Source organism: Protopterus annectens, chromosome 6.part0 (assembly GCF_019279795.1).
Source record: "Protopterus annectens isolate FY-2018-M chromosome 6.part0, PAN1.0, whole genome shotgun sequence".
Taxonomy (NCBI): Eukaryota; Metazoa; Chordata; order Ceratodontiformes; family Protopteridae; genus Protopterus; species Protopterus annectens.
In genome coordinates, this window is record NC_056737.1 from 1,253,329,212 (window position 1) to 1,253,343,556 (window position 14,345).

A 14,345-nucleotide genomic window follows, 5' to 3' on the forward strand; every position below is an offset into this window, starting at 1 on the left:
ATATTTATTTTGTTGCATTATAAATCTTCATTATTCAATGACATTGCATTTCTCATATTTGTATTGTTGCATTATAAATCTTCATTGTTCAATGACATTGCATTTCTCATATTTGTATTGTTGTATTATAAATCTTCATTGTTCAATGACATTGCATTTTGCTCGTGTTAGTACTGTTGCCTTCAAGAATTTTGCTGCTCAATGACATTGCATTTTCTCATATCTGTATTGCTGTATTATAACTCTTATATTGCCTAATGACATTGCATTTTTCTCCAGTGTTTGTATTGCTAAATTATAAAGCTTTACTGCTCATTGATATTGCCTTCTTTGTGCATGTTTGAATGTCAAGACCTTTTTCTGTTGAGTTCTGGGGAAGAGGGAGGATGTATGGTTTCATTGCATGCATATCTCACCTTGCCTTATTGCTAACTGGTGCACTGTTGAAATAATTTGTTTGTGGATGTGCTATTGTCTTTTAAACTAGATGTGTCACCTAGAAAAAAAATTGTCATTCTTGCCACGTTGGAGTGTTGGGCCTAATAGGGGTGTCACCAGAGTCAGGTAAGAAGGAACCCATATCTACTTCAGCTACACCTGCGGGTGCACTACATGTGTTTTCTTTTGTTTGTGTGTGTGTGTGTGTGTGTGTGTGTGTGTGTGTGTGTGTGTGTGTGTGTGTGTGTGTGTGTGTGTGTGTGTGTGTGTGTGCAGATGATAAGTAAATGTCATAGGCAATAGTATTCATGAAGAATCACAGCAGTAAACAAAAGTGAGATGCTGTCAAGATGTAACTAAATAAAATATTTTGCCATAAGGAATAATTATTTCTTAAGATAAAGTTAAAAAGTAAGGACAAATAGAGTTATCTTTTTACCCTGTAAGAAGGGGTAGTATTTTGTGCAGTGGAGAGACAGAAAATACATCAGTGTGAGAAAATGTTGGACTACAAAGCCCTAGGTAAGATAAATAACAGGTAAGAGAGTGTGCCTTTGTCACATAACAGTTACCAGCAACCATTAATCCAGGAATAAAGTGGGCTGTGGGGAAAAGACAAGAATCAGTAGTCTGCATACAAAAGCCTGAGGATACAGAGTAACCGGGCCTATACAGATTTGTATTAAGTACACCCACATGTGAAGTCTGAGTGTACTGTATTCACTGAAAATTAGTTCTCTACAAACATTTAGCTGATTGCAACTAGTAAGTTATATATTCTAAGGCATGCAGGAAAGAAGGAGGCACTATTAATCCAGTGGCTGGATACTCTACTAATATACAAATCTGTTACCACATGAGAAGTACAGCTCCACAGACCTTAGCAGCTGAAGTGCATGAACAAATACTTTTCATTATAAGTGGATTGCTAGAATGTAATAATAGAAAGTATACATGTATAATATGTACTATAGAAAGTATACATGTATAATATGTACTATAGAAAGTATACATGTATAATATGTACTATAGAAAGTATACATGTATAATATGTACTACGGAAACAGGTTAGTTAGTACATCAAAGGAGGAATGTAAGTTATAGTTTCGTAGTGTATACTATGCTCCCACTGGGCCCTTTAAAAACTAAGCCAACCATCCAAATTGTATTCAGCAGGTGTCCCTTAGAGGTTATTATAAGAGGTATATGCAAGCTAGGGCAAGATTTACAGACAACCCCTGTCCATAAGCGATGTAAGTGCTAGATCCAGGGTGTATTTCTAATTTCCCATCCAGTGGGCCGGGGTTCTCCTGAATAGGGTTAGGGAAGAGTTCTGCTTCACATAGATGGGATGCCTGTTCCAGAGAGGGAAATTCTCTGAGATACATACCTGTCCTTCCAACTTGTCCCACTTATGCACAAGCAAAGTTGAAATCCACAGATGGAGTAATCATACTGCTATTCATTTGTAAATATGCAAAAGGTTCATCAGAGTGGGATTTAAGGAAGTCTTGTATGCCAGGCATAGCTCACCTCTCAACAGTCTGTAGGGAACAGAGTATAGAGGTAGGCCTTTGAGGCAGTCCGTGAAGGACATGCTGTTTATGCTATGTATTCTTTTTGTGAGGAACCTCTGTTGATGTTCCAGTTGCTGCATATGTCTAGTCAAGTACATACCAAAGGGGGTGTTGTACTCAATGATTGGCCTGATGAGGGTCAAATACAGTGGAATAATAACTTCTTGGACCTAAATGCCATGCCCTTGCTTATAAGTTGAGGAACACAGAATGACTTCCTTATTTCCTTAGACACATGTTCAAAAGCCAAGTTAATATCTACATGTGTATCCAAATCCCTGACTACTGCTTCTACTCTTAATGGTGTGCTATCGATGAGGTAATTTCCTAGGGTGGCTGACATCATAAAGGATGCTATTATACATTTCCTGACATTGAGTTTTAAGCAGTTGCTTTGGCACCAGTTAATTGTTTACATTAGTCCTTCCTGGAGGATGTTAGTGCCTTGGGGGGGATTAAATGACTGCTCCTAGTTTCCAGTCATCTTCAAAATTGGTCAGCCAGAGGACATTGACATTGGCCTTGACTTCTGAGAAGAAAATGCCAAAAATGATCAGACCCAACAAAGAGCCCTGAGGGACTCCACTAGTGACCAGTTTCTTTGCAGAGTTGGTCTTCCTTATCCTTATTTCCTGGGTGCAATCTGAGTGCCTTCTGGCTATCCAGAACATAACATAGGGGTTTATGCCTATATCTGTGAGTTTGTTTAGATTGCTCAAGTGGGATATTGTATCAAATGCTTTAGCCAGGTCAAGGCAGGTAGTATGCACCATTTGCCCTTATCCATTGCCTTTGTGACCTTCTCAAGAAGTCCACCAGGTTGAGTAGGCATGATCTGCCCTTGATGAAATTAAACTTGGCTGGATCCAGTGTTTGAAGGTTTTCTATGTGGTTATTAATCATTTCTATGATAATTCTTTCCATAGCTTTGCATATAAAACTAGTCAGACCTATGGGTCTATATTTCCCACAGTCCATTGATGGTCTGCCCTTGTGCAGAGAGATGACATTTGACGTCCTCTGATCAGATAGCCCAACCCTGTCTGGAGGCTCTGGTTAAACAGTGACTCAGTGGTCTTGATAGGTCATGTTTAGGACAAATGTAGAGGCATCCTGAGATGTTATCAGAAAACATCAATGCAGTGATTCTGGCCTTAGAGAGTGTATCTAGGACCTGCTCCCTAGTGATAGTTTGGGGGGTATTGTTTTATTTTATTTCCTGGGGGGCAGCTCAGGTGGATAGAGCGGGTAAAACTGGAGATAAATTTGTCATCCAGCAGATTTGCTACATCTTACAGCTCCATGTAGGTGGCTCCATTTATAATAAGTTTTGCACACTGCTGTGTGCAGTCTTTCAGATTTAAGACATAGCTAAAGAAAACCTTGTGGTTGTCCTTTGCCATGATAGTTTATCTTTAACTGAAAATGTTCTTAGTATGCTTGATTTGTTCTTATAATTGTTTGATTAGATTCACAAGAGTGCTTTTATCATGCTGGGTGTAGCACTTTCTAATCTTAGATATGAATTTTTTTTTTGCCATACAACCTGTTTATGTTTGAATTCCACCAGGGTGGTTGCTTTTTGAGTTAGTTCTGGGCTTACTTCTGGTAGGCATAGCCATCTCTGTGCATCTATTGATATGATTGTAGAGTGTTCCTGTAAACAATACTGCATAGGTGGCTGTATTTTCAAGGTCTAGGGAGGCTTGAAATGCTGAGAGGCTTTCACTTAATAGTAGGAAGTTTGCCATAAATAGTTCCTAAATTCCAGAAGAGCTAGCTGTGGTCACAGAATTGATGTGTGTGTGTGTATGTGTTTGTGTGTGTGTGTGTGTGTGTGTGTGTGTGTGTGTGTGTGTGTGTGTGTGTGTGTGTGTGTGTGTGTGTGTGTGTGTGTGTGTGTGTGTCATACATTCTGACTTTCTGTGCCACTGCCTTGGATCTTTGAATAAGATCTCTAGCTAATCTTTGAACAGGAACCTCTCACACTGCTGCTAAATACTAGGTATCGAAAGAATTAAGCTTCTTTCTCTTATGCCAACAACATATTTGAATGAAATTCTATATGCCTCATTTACAGGCAAAAAAGTGTTGAAGACACCTTACACTGAAATGAGACCTCCTTGTAAGAAAAGTTAACTGTTACAGAGTTCAGATAAGGTAGAGTGCCTTCAGTAATAGCAGGCAGGTTACAAGAAAGGTCTGTATATTGGGATCAACCACTTGTTCTGCAATTGAGGAGGAAGGTAAAGTTTGTCTGGACAGGACTGTTACATGACAGAAAATGTTACGAAGCTCCAAATAGTTCATCAGACCTGAAATGGAGCAACATTTCCACACATCTTGTAAAGTCCTTATTGCTGAAAGAAGCATTATACTAAATTTAAATGCAAACATAAACATTTAAGTATGTGATGCAGTTTATTCGTCAGTGGTCATCACGGCAAAGGGTTGCTTACGTTAAGATGCAGAGTCAGATTGAAGTGGTTTGGAGTCATTGTAAGACTTTCAAATGTTAGCAGCATAATCTAGGCCAAGCTCCCTTCTGATCATAAGATTGATGATTTACCTATATAGCTTGTCAGAAAACATGTAGATATACAGGAAAAAGGTAAGAAGGGACTGGGGGAATGCTATAGAAGAAGTAAAACAGAAATGGGCTAACTGGAAAAATGTTGTGCAGCATTGAAGAGTAGCTGAGAAGCCTAAAGTCCTAGAAGTGGGGCTAGGCTAGCATGAAGAAGAGAACAAATCCATGAAGAACCAAATGCAGAAGGCAAAAAAGAAGACAGAACCAGAGGCCCATGCTTTAAGACCAGAAATGAATAGTAACTCTAATGCAAGAAACAAAAAAGTTAAAAGTAGACATAAGTAATATCAAATGGATTAATAAAAGCAAATTAAGACTGACTGTTGTGCCTGAATATGTATCAGATGAAGAACAGAGGGGAGTCTTTTAAATAATAATAACTAAAGTACAATTTCCAGACATCTATGATAAAAGCAAAGAAATAGTACACTGCATGGTTAACTACTAAGTAATGCAAAAAGGAGCATGAGTGTAACAGAGTGCATACATTAAAATATATGCTATATATAGAGAGACAAAATTCAGCATATAAAAACAGTTTATATCTAGTTAACTGCACTATAGTAATGTACAGATATGTTTTAAGAAGGCAAGCGGCCCTCAGTAAATGGGTTCTTACTCAACAGTGACTCTGTCATTTTGAGTACAAAGAAGAATCTTGTAATTTTGTTTAAATATCATACTTGAGCAGTGATACAGGAATGTGATGAGGCACTTGGTTATGAAGGTATCAGATAGTTCTAGGGAAGAAGGATGGGTACACGACTGGTACTAGTAATTAATGGTAACTAGTTAGTGATAATGAAGGCAGATAAGTGATAGTAATGAAGGGTGGGTGCATGACTGGTACTAGTAATTAATGGTAACTAGTTAGTGATAATGAAGGCAGATAAGTGATAGTAAAAAAGGGTGGGTACATGACTGGTACTAGTTACTAATGGTAAGTAATATAGCAATAACCCATGCCTGGGTGTGGGTAATGCGGGATTTACCCATGGTTGGCGTGGTTTTCGCCCTCGGGACCAAACAAAGACAACCGTGGGTAAATCCCGCATTACCCACACCCAGAAGTGGGTTATTGCTATTATACTATGGCATTATTTAAGAAAAGAAATAATTACTTTTCTTAAATAATGGCATTGTATAATGCCTCTTTGCTGCCCTTCCGCAGCTGGCTGGTATCCGCGGCAGTTCTGATGTACTGTGCATGCCTACGCAGTTCATCAGAGCTGTGGCCAAAAGCAACGGAGAAAGCAAGATCTCCGTTGCTTTTTACTGTTTTGCTATGTTAAATGGGTTTAACATAGCGAGACAGCTTTAAAATAAGCAACGGAGATGTCCGTTGCTTATTTTAAAGCTGTCTCACTATGTTAAACCCATTTAACATAGTGAGACAGGTTTTAAAAAGCAACGGAGAAAGCAAGATCTCCGTTTCTTTTACACTGTCGCTATGTTAAAGGAGCTTAACATAGCGAGACAGCTTTAAAAAAAGCAACGGAGATCTCCGTTGCTTTTTTTAAACCTGTTTCGCTATGTTAAACTCTTTTAACATAGCGACACAGTGTTTTAAAAGAGACTTATATTAATGGAAAAAGTCCGGGCGACCGGACCTTTTTCCATTAGTATAAGTTGATTTACAACGTGCACACTGGCCAATCAGCGTGCACGTTTTGGAATATTAATGGGGGGTCATGGTATAATCAGTGGTAATTAAGGTAGATAAATGAACATATAAACACGATGCATAACAGCAGAGCTGTACAGGGAGTTTAATGGCACAAACAGTACTACTAGAAAAGGTCTACATGAAAATGGAGAAAGGCTGAGGGAAGTGAAACATTTTGGATGAAAGGATTGTAAAGGTGAAATAATAAACTGTATTGCATTTTATTGCTATGGAAGTAAGAAATGGGTTGTATTGCACAAATTTGCCTAAAAGTGTGGATGTGCATATAGGGAATATGAAGGAAAAGAGGCAGAAATAAGAAAAAGATGAAAATATGGCAATAGACCAATAAAAGAATAGATACTGCTGCAGAAAGGAAGGAAAGGTGTACAACAGATGCTGGTAAGGATTTACAGTGGTTCACTGATGAATAAATTGTTACTCTAATTGTTACTCCATAAAAAATCAGACTTATATAAGACAGAATGAATGACTTTTATCCTATGTATTGTATCTGTAACAGTGCTTTAACTTGTTTAATGTAACAGTTTTTCTGTATGTATGTATGGAGCTTTTCTCCCCGGGCCACCGCTGAAAATGGACTAGTGACTTTCCCGGTTAACAAATGTAAACTAAAATAAAATAAAATAAATAAATAAATTTAGGGGACCTGGTAGATATATTGCTGTCCTTTAGCTGCTATTTGAAGATATAAGGCTGCCACAAAAAAAGATGTTAAGAAAGTCACTTGAAATAGAATTAAAACTAGCTAGAGTTCTACAAGGAAATGCTTGCAAAAGGAATTAAAAGAAATTGTTAATATATCTTTCAGAGACTGAAGTTAGGATAACAGACTTGGCATAAGAAAGACAAAAGGAAAACAGATGTGAAATGTGGTGTGTGATGGGAATGTGCTTAACTGTTTCCAAAACTGTGTAAATACTAACCAGAAGCAGTGAAGTTTATGAGTGAATCATCTTTCTTGCGCACACCTTGGGGAATTTGTTAAAGAAATTGTGCTTATACTGTAAAAATGGGCGTGCAACATACCTTCAAGGTGTTCTCAGTTAATTGTTATAGACTCTGATTAAGGCTGTGTCTGCAACATCATTAAAAAAAAACTCCTACAGCATCTCCAAACAACAGATCACTCAGTTGTAACTCTATGTATTTGAAACCATTAAATAAGAGATCACCTTTCCAAGATAATTCCCTAGTTGTTATCCTGAAACTCTGCCTTGCATATAGAGTCATTATCCATACTTAGACCCAGCTGAAAACAATGTCTGTACTGAAGAGGCATAAACCCAATGACCTCAGAGACTTAGAACAAATAAAAATCAAACAGTATGTTCAAGGTGACACAGAAGTGAACAAAACTCTAATATAAAACAAGTGTTTTCCTTCCTTTCTGATACACAAAACTCTTCAGATTTGTTAAAACTTAATTGGTGATAGTTTAATTACAAAATTAACAAGATCACATGGTGAAAAACAACAAATCCATTGTCATAAACACAAAATACTTAAAATAAAATAAATTATATTACAATATTAAAAATATTTTTTAAATATTTAATAATTATAGATTTGTTAAGACATAGAGCTTTGTCTGCAGCATGTAACTCTTGCAATCTTAGTTCCCTTCCTCCTATTTTGTTGCCATAATCACTACGTATTAGAAAAAAGTCAGGATTATCTGTAACAAAACAATACAAAACTTTTTTACAGCTATTACAGGCACTACTGGGTGTTATAAAGCATTGTTAACCATTTTAATAGCATATACATGTTTAGAAACATGCTATGGCAGCCTCAGTAAGATTTCAAATATGCAGTTCTCACATTTCCCCACATAAACTGACTGCCATATGGGAATTATATGTACAATGCTGCTGAACTCTGAAGGTCAAATAAAGATGTGTTGCATTTAACAAATTCAAATATCCATTAAATAACAAATGTCATACTACCTGTACATGTATGTCCCTGTGGATTTATTGCTTAAAGGAGAGAAAGGTAAGGGCCTTACAGAAACAGATGCTTGGTGCCAGAGCCATGGGCTCAAGCTCAATGCCAAGAAATGTATTGTTATCCCCTTTGGGAAAAAACATGTATCCATGAATTACCATATAGGTGGCAGTACACTAAACACAGAAAGTGTGATAAGAGTCTTAGGGACACAGGTGGACAGTGGTCTCACCTTCGATAACCACATCGCCACAACAGTCAGGAAATCCTTCTATGTGGCACACCTCATCACGAAGGGCTTTTCATCCAGAAAAAAGGAGGTCATTGTCCCACTGTACTCATCCCTCATTAGACCCATTATAGAATACAATGCCCCATTTGGTATGTACCTCTCAAGACATCTGCAACAACTGGAAAGGCCTCAGAAATACCTCACTAAAAGAATCACAGGCCTAAAGCAGATGCCCTACGCTGACCACCTTAAAAAACTCCAGCTATACTCTGTCGCATATCGTCTACTCAGAGCCGATCTCTGCTTAACATACAAGGCCATGTCAAACTCTGAGCTGTTGGACATGCTACACTTAAAGAAATCCCAATCCCTCAGAGCTACATGCTCCAGGGATCTAAACCTTGTCATCACAATAAACAAAACATGCTGGAGGGATAGGTTCCTGACCCAGAGACTCCCCAGACTCTGGAATAGATTGCCCATACATGTCAAGCAGAGTGCCTCTTTGGACCTCTTCAAGAGGAACCTTGACGATTGGATGGGAGAAAGGAAATTCACCCCAGGGATCATGTCAGTTGCCCTGCTAGACAGGGGTCCAGGAAAGTAAATAATGTGGGAAGAAATAGCCAGGGAATTGTTATAGCTAGGCTTGTATAGGCCCTAGGGCTGATAGCCTAGTACCAACCTATGGACCTATGGCATCTGGGTCCAAGGAGGTCATTATTCCACTGTATTTAGCATTAATCAGACCTATCATTAAGTACAATGTTCCCTTTGGTATGTACCTAACCAGGTAAATCTGACAATTGGTACATCCACAGAGGTTCCTTACTAAAAGAATATGGGGCATAAGTAACATGTCCTATGTAGACCACCTCAAAGTCCTATCCCTATATTCTGTCTTCTACAAGCTGTTGAGGGGAGATCTATGCTTGGCATATAAGGCTTTGTCAGACCCCACCCTGATGGACCTCTTGCATACCCACAAAACAAAGAGCACCAGAATTACCCATTCTAAAGACTTAAACTTTGCCTGTGATATAACTTGGACCTAACAGACAAAGAGGCATGTACCCCAGATACTACCCCTTCTCTGGAACAGGCTCCCCATCCATGTGAAGCAGAGTTCCTTCCTAACCTAATTCAAGTGTAACTTGGACAACTGGATGGGGAACAAGAAATTCATCCCTGGTTTGGCAGCTATGTCTCTAATGGACACAGGCAGCCTGTAAATGATTCATCTCACAGGCCCTTTCTTGTAAATGTTTCCTCTCCCAAGCTTCTGTTAACACTTATCAAGTATACCAGAACTTGTCAGAGATTTGGAATGCATGGCTAGGCTTAAAAAGGCCCTTGTAGTCGTTAGCCTAGTGCATACCTATGAACCTAATTAGATAATTTCCTTTTATCAAAAGAGATTTCAAATTGCCCCCTATTTAAAAACAAACCTAGGAGATTGCCAGCAACTTTAGATCTATATTACTTAATGCAATTATCCAGGTCTTTTCTGTTATTCTCATAATGACACTATCAATGGACAGGAGAACTGAAATTTGTTTTTTAATTATCTGCATCAGTTCAGTTCAGATTGGTATCTTGAAGTCCACCTATCAAAGCAGGTAAAAACGTCATTTACCTTTTATTAAAAATTTCCATAGCAATATAATTTACTCTGTCTCCTGAATACTGGTGTCACAAAAACATGTCTATTAATTCATACATTTCATTTTCAAACTTGGTTCTGCCAATAAGTACTCATAAAGCTCTAATGAATTGTTCTCAAATTATGTGATACTTCATAAAGTTGGAATGATGGCTATGATAATGTAAAATAATTAACAAATGTAGTTTAGCAAAACAAGCTACTTTTAAATGTATGTTCCACAATAGTTATACTCCAATTAATATGCAATAATTTCACACTAGTTATCTAGCCATTGTTCATAAAATGCAAAAAATTTGTACTTGAATTGAGTTGTTCTTTTAAAGTGTTAAACAAAGCTGCATCATCTTTCCATATAAAAAAGCACAATGTAATGATTGAAAAAAAATGAAATTACAAACAAAATGTCCCCTGAATCATAATACTGGCCTCAAACAGTTGCCCTATGCAGCATGTTTGAAAAAGCTAAGACTGTTCTCTGTTGCATACCACTTTCTCAGAGGCGATCTCTGTCTAATGTACAGAGCCATGTCCAACCCAGAATTGTTGAACATGCTCCATCTTAGCAAAACCAAATCTACTCAAGCTACACGCTCTAGGGATATAAACCTCAACACAACAATGAATAGAACATGCTGGAGGGATAGTTTCCCCTCGCAGAGACTTCCCTTACTATGGAACAGGGTCCCGATCTACATAAGACAGAGCCCCTCACTATCACTCTTCAAGAGGAACCTTGATGAGTGGATGGGTAACAGAAAGTTCACACCGGGGATCACACCAACAGCACTACTAGATAGGGGCCAAGAGTACTAGCTGCTAGTACAAGGGTCTAGGGAACTACTAAAGGGGTGGTGAATACTGCACAATGTGGCTGGGCTAATATATGCCTTCGGGCAGATAGCCCAGTACCAACCTATGAACCTATGAACCTATGTAGAACACTGGAATTTGTATACTTGTGAATCCAGAACACCAAGTAACTCTGTTATGTGAAATCAAGCATGTTTCATAATTTTCAGTTCATAAACTACAGTGATGTAGAAATTACATGGAGTCCCATTTCTGTATTAGAATGGGTTACTAAGGTGTCTTTCTTTTTTTTTCTCCTTTTTTGACAGGTAGAGTAATTGATAAATATATTATTTCCTTACTTCCATTTGAAAGCATGACTGCAGCCCCAAAATTTCCTAAAATCACATATTTTTTTCATTTTTTAAGAGAGAGTAGGGAGTTGGGAGACAATAGCAGTCTTATGATGGGAATAAATAATAAAATCCACCAGAATTATTTGCGTTCTTTTACTTAACAGGTATTGTAACTTTGGATTCTGACACCACAGTGGCTTCAGCAATTAACTTCATTGAGTTTCTTCAGAATGATGACATCAGACCAGAAGCCATAGCAGCTCCTATTGCAGAAAAGGGCAGGGACAATAGATTACAGTGGTTTGGGCATGTATGCAAAAAAGCAAAACACTATTTGGTAATGAAGATTTTGAAGGACAGAAAGAAGGCAAAAGGGATCAAGAATGTCCAGAAAAGAGATGGATGGATTATGTGAGAAAACCTGCGACAATCAAGCATGACTATTGAAGAAGGTGGGAGTGAAACACTGAATCAAGAGAAGTTGTGACCATTAACACAATACTTCAGCCTCATGTACTAACCCTTGTAACCTCCTACTAACTTAAAATTCTTCTCCTCACACCGCCTCATATCTTTCCTTCTCTTTCTACATCTCCTCCCAATATTTCTTAATTTTCATATCATAACACATCTCTCAATCGCCCTAATAACATATCCTTACCTTTAAACATCACTTTACCTCTACCCTCTTAACTCCTTGCAATGGCTCTACTTTCATAAAGATTAACATTTCCTCTCCAGGACCACCCAATGTTTTATGTTTTCTAATGCCTACTGTCCAACTCATTATTTATATTTATAAAAACATATTTTATGGGATGTTAATTTTTTTCAATCAAAAATGTAAATGTTTATGTACACTCACTACCTCCTATCATTTTATAATTTGATGATATATGATTACTGTTATTTTCAAGTTTTAATCACTGCTTGGAGCTTTTCTCCCCAGGCCTCTGCTGAAAATGGATTTCTGTCCCAGTTGGACTTTCCTGGTTACCAAATGTCAATAAATAAATACATTTAGAAAAAAACATTATAAAAAGGAGGGGGTGATGTTGATGATGCTCTAGTTGTTACTGTGGTTAAAATGTATCCTTGTATTTTGTTACTTGGTATTCATTTTGGAAAACTGTAGCACTCCCTCACTTCTTCTACCCTTTTTTCCAAAACTATTTTAAATATCTATTTAGAGAATATTTACCTTTCCTGACTCTAATATCTGTTTGGAGTGATGTGCCTTGAAGCTGGAGTTACAGCTGAAAATGGTCTTTTAAGCTGATAAGTAGTTATGAGATATGCAATCCAGTAAATCATTAAGAAACCTAGCCCAAAGGTCTCAAAGCACACTGCCTGATTTAATTGATTTGTTCAAGGTCACAGACAAATGACAACTGAAAGATTCAAAGCATAAGCCACAGGAAGCTGTTTGTTAACAGCTCATAACCTTAATCCTCTACACTATCTGCCAGTAATGACTAGCTCACTTACCCAGATAACAGGCAAACAAATATGTATTCTACACTCACTCATTGTTTGGTTTTCCAAAGATTACAATGCATGCTTAGTTGCTTTTATTTAGATCTTATGAATCAGTTCTTATGTAAGTACTACACTAACTGCTCTTAGCGGTCATTTTAAGCCTAGCCAATTTTCCAAAGGTGATTATCAGATCTTGTACTTTGTGCCTGAGACATAACACCTTAGCCATTATGCCAACCCCCAACACCAGAAAGATTCTGCCTCATTGCAGGATGTAACACTGTTTCTTGTTACTACATTTACATGATGTTGTCCTTTGCTAGATTTGAACAGCTGCCTATGTAAGTCCACAATCTAGCCAGATACATTCTTGTTTTATGCTTCTTTATGATTATATCCTCTAATCACATAGATTTCATAACCTACCTCACAACCAGTCCCTGTTATTCATTCAGTTAGATTTTTTTATTAGATCTATACTATAACATTCCTGCTCCTCATTTCTTTAATAGTTATATGGTAGCTATGGCAAACAGTACATTGCTCTGAATTGTTTCAATATCAGTTGTCATTTGGTATCTCCTGCATATACGTCAGTGCTCCATGCTTCATTATGTAAAGCTTAATTCCATTTTGTACATGCCTATTTGCCTTGTTTATATTTCTTTACCTAGTTTATATTGCCTTGGATGTATATCAGCTAATGTTAATGCCTTTGCTAGTCTGTAGTATAATTTATACTTGGCAATGTTCAAGTGATTGCCTGTTGTGTTCTTTATTTACTCCATATTTCCTATGGTCTTTGCCATATTTCCCCAATACATGATGTCTTAAAAATCATTTGTTTACTCATATTGGAGAAAAGAAAGTCATATGGAACAAAAGATCATTTGTTGCTAAATAAAGTCATAATGGAGAACTACAAAAAGGGGAAAAAATCTAAGTATGGCATGGATAGACTACAAAAAATCATTTGACAGTATCCCACATTCATGGATAAAAGAGTGCTTAAAAATGTATAAGATACACTGTACACTGATCAATTACATTGCAGTGACCATGAAACAGTGGCAAACCATTTTGCAGTTAAGCCATTATAAAGGGCAAAGTATTACCCCAGGGATAAACATTCAAGGGATAATATTCCTGGGTGACTCTCTCACTGCTGCTCTTTTGCCCTTAACCCTTTAAGTTGTCTACTTAACAGATTAAGTCACGGCTACCCTTTGGCTCCCAGAAAACAACAAAGTGTAAAGCCTTCTCATCTTCTTTTTGTAGATGATTTAAAACTGTATAGTTCTTCAGATGAAGAACTGAAAGTACAACTGCAAATGGTGAAAACTTTATTCAGATGATATAAGAATGTTATTTGGTCTTGGTAAATGTGCAAAAGCAACCTTTAAAGCAGGAAAGCTGCAGCACTGAGAAAGCATAAGTTTCGGAACGGAATGTGATATAAAAGAACTTGAGCAAGAGGGACTGTATAAATATTTGGGAACTGATGAAGGATTGACAATAAAGCATTAACAAATGTGAATAAAACTTAAGAATATTTTAGAAGACTAAAATTAATACTGAAAA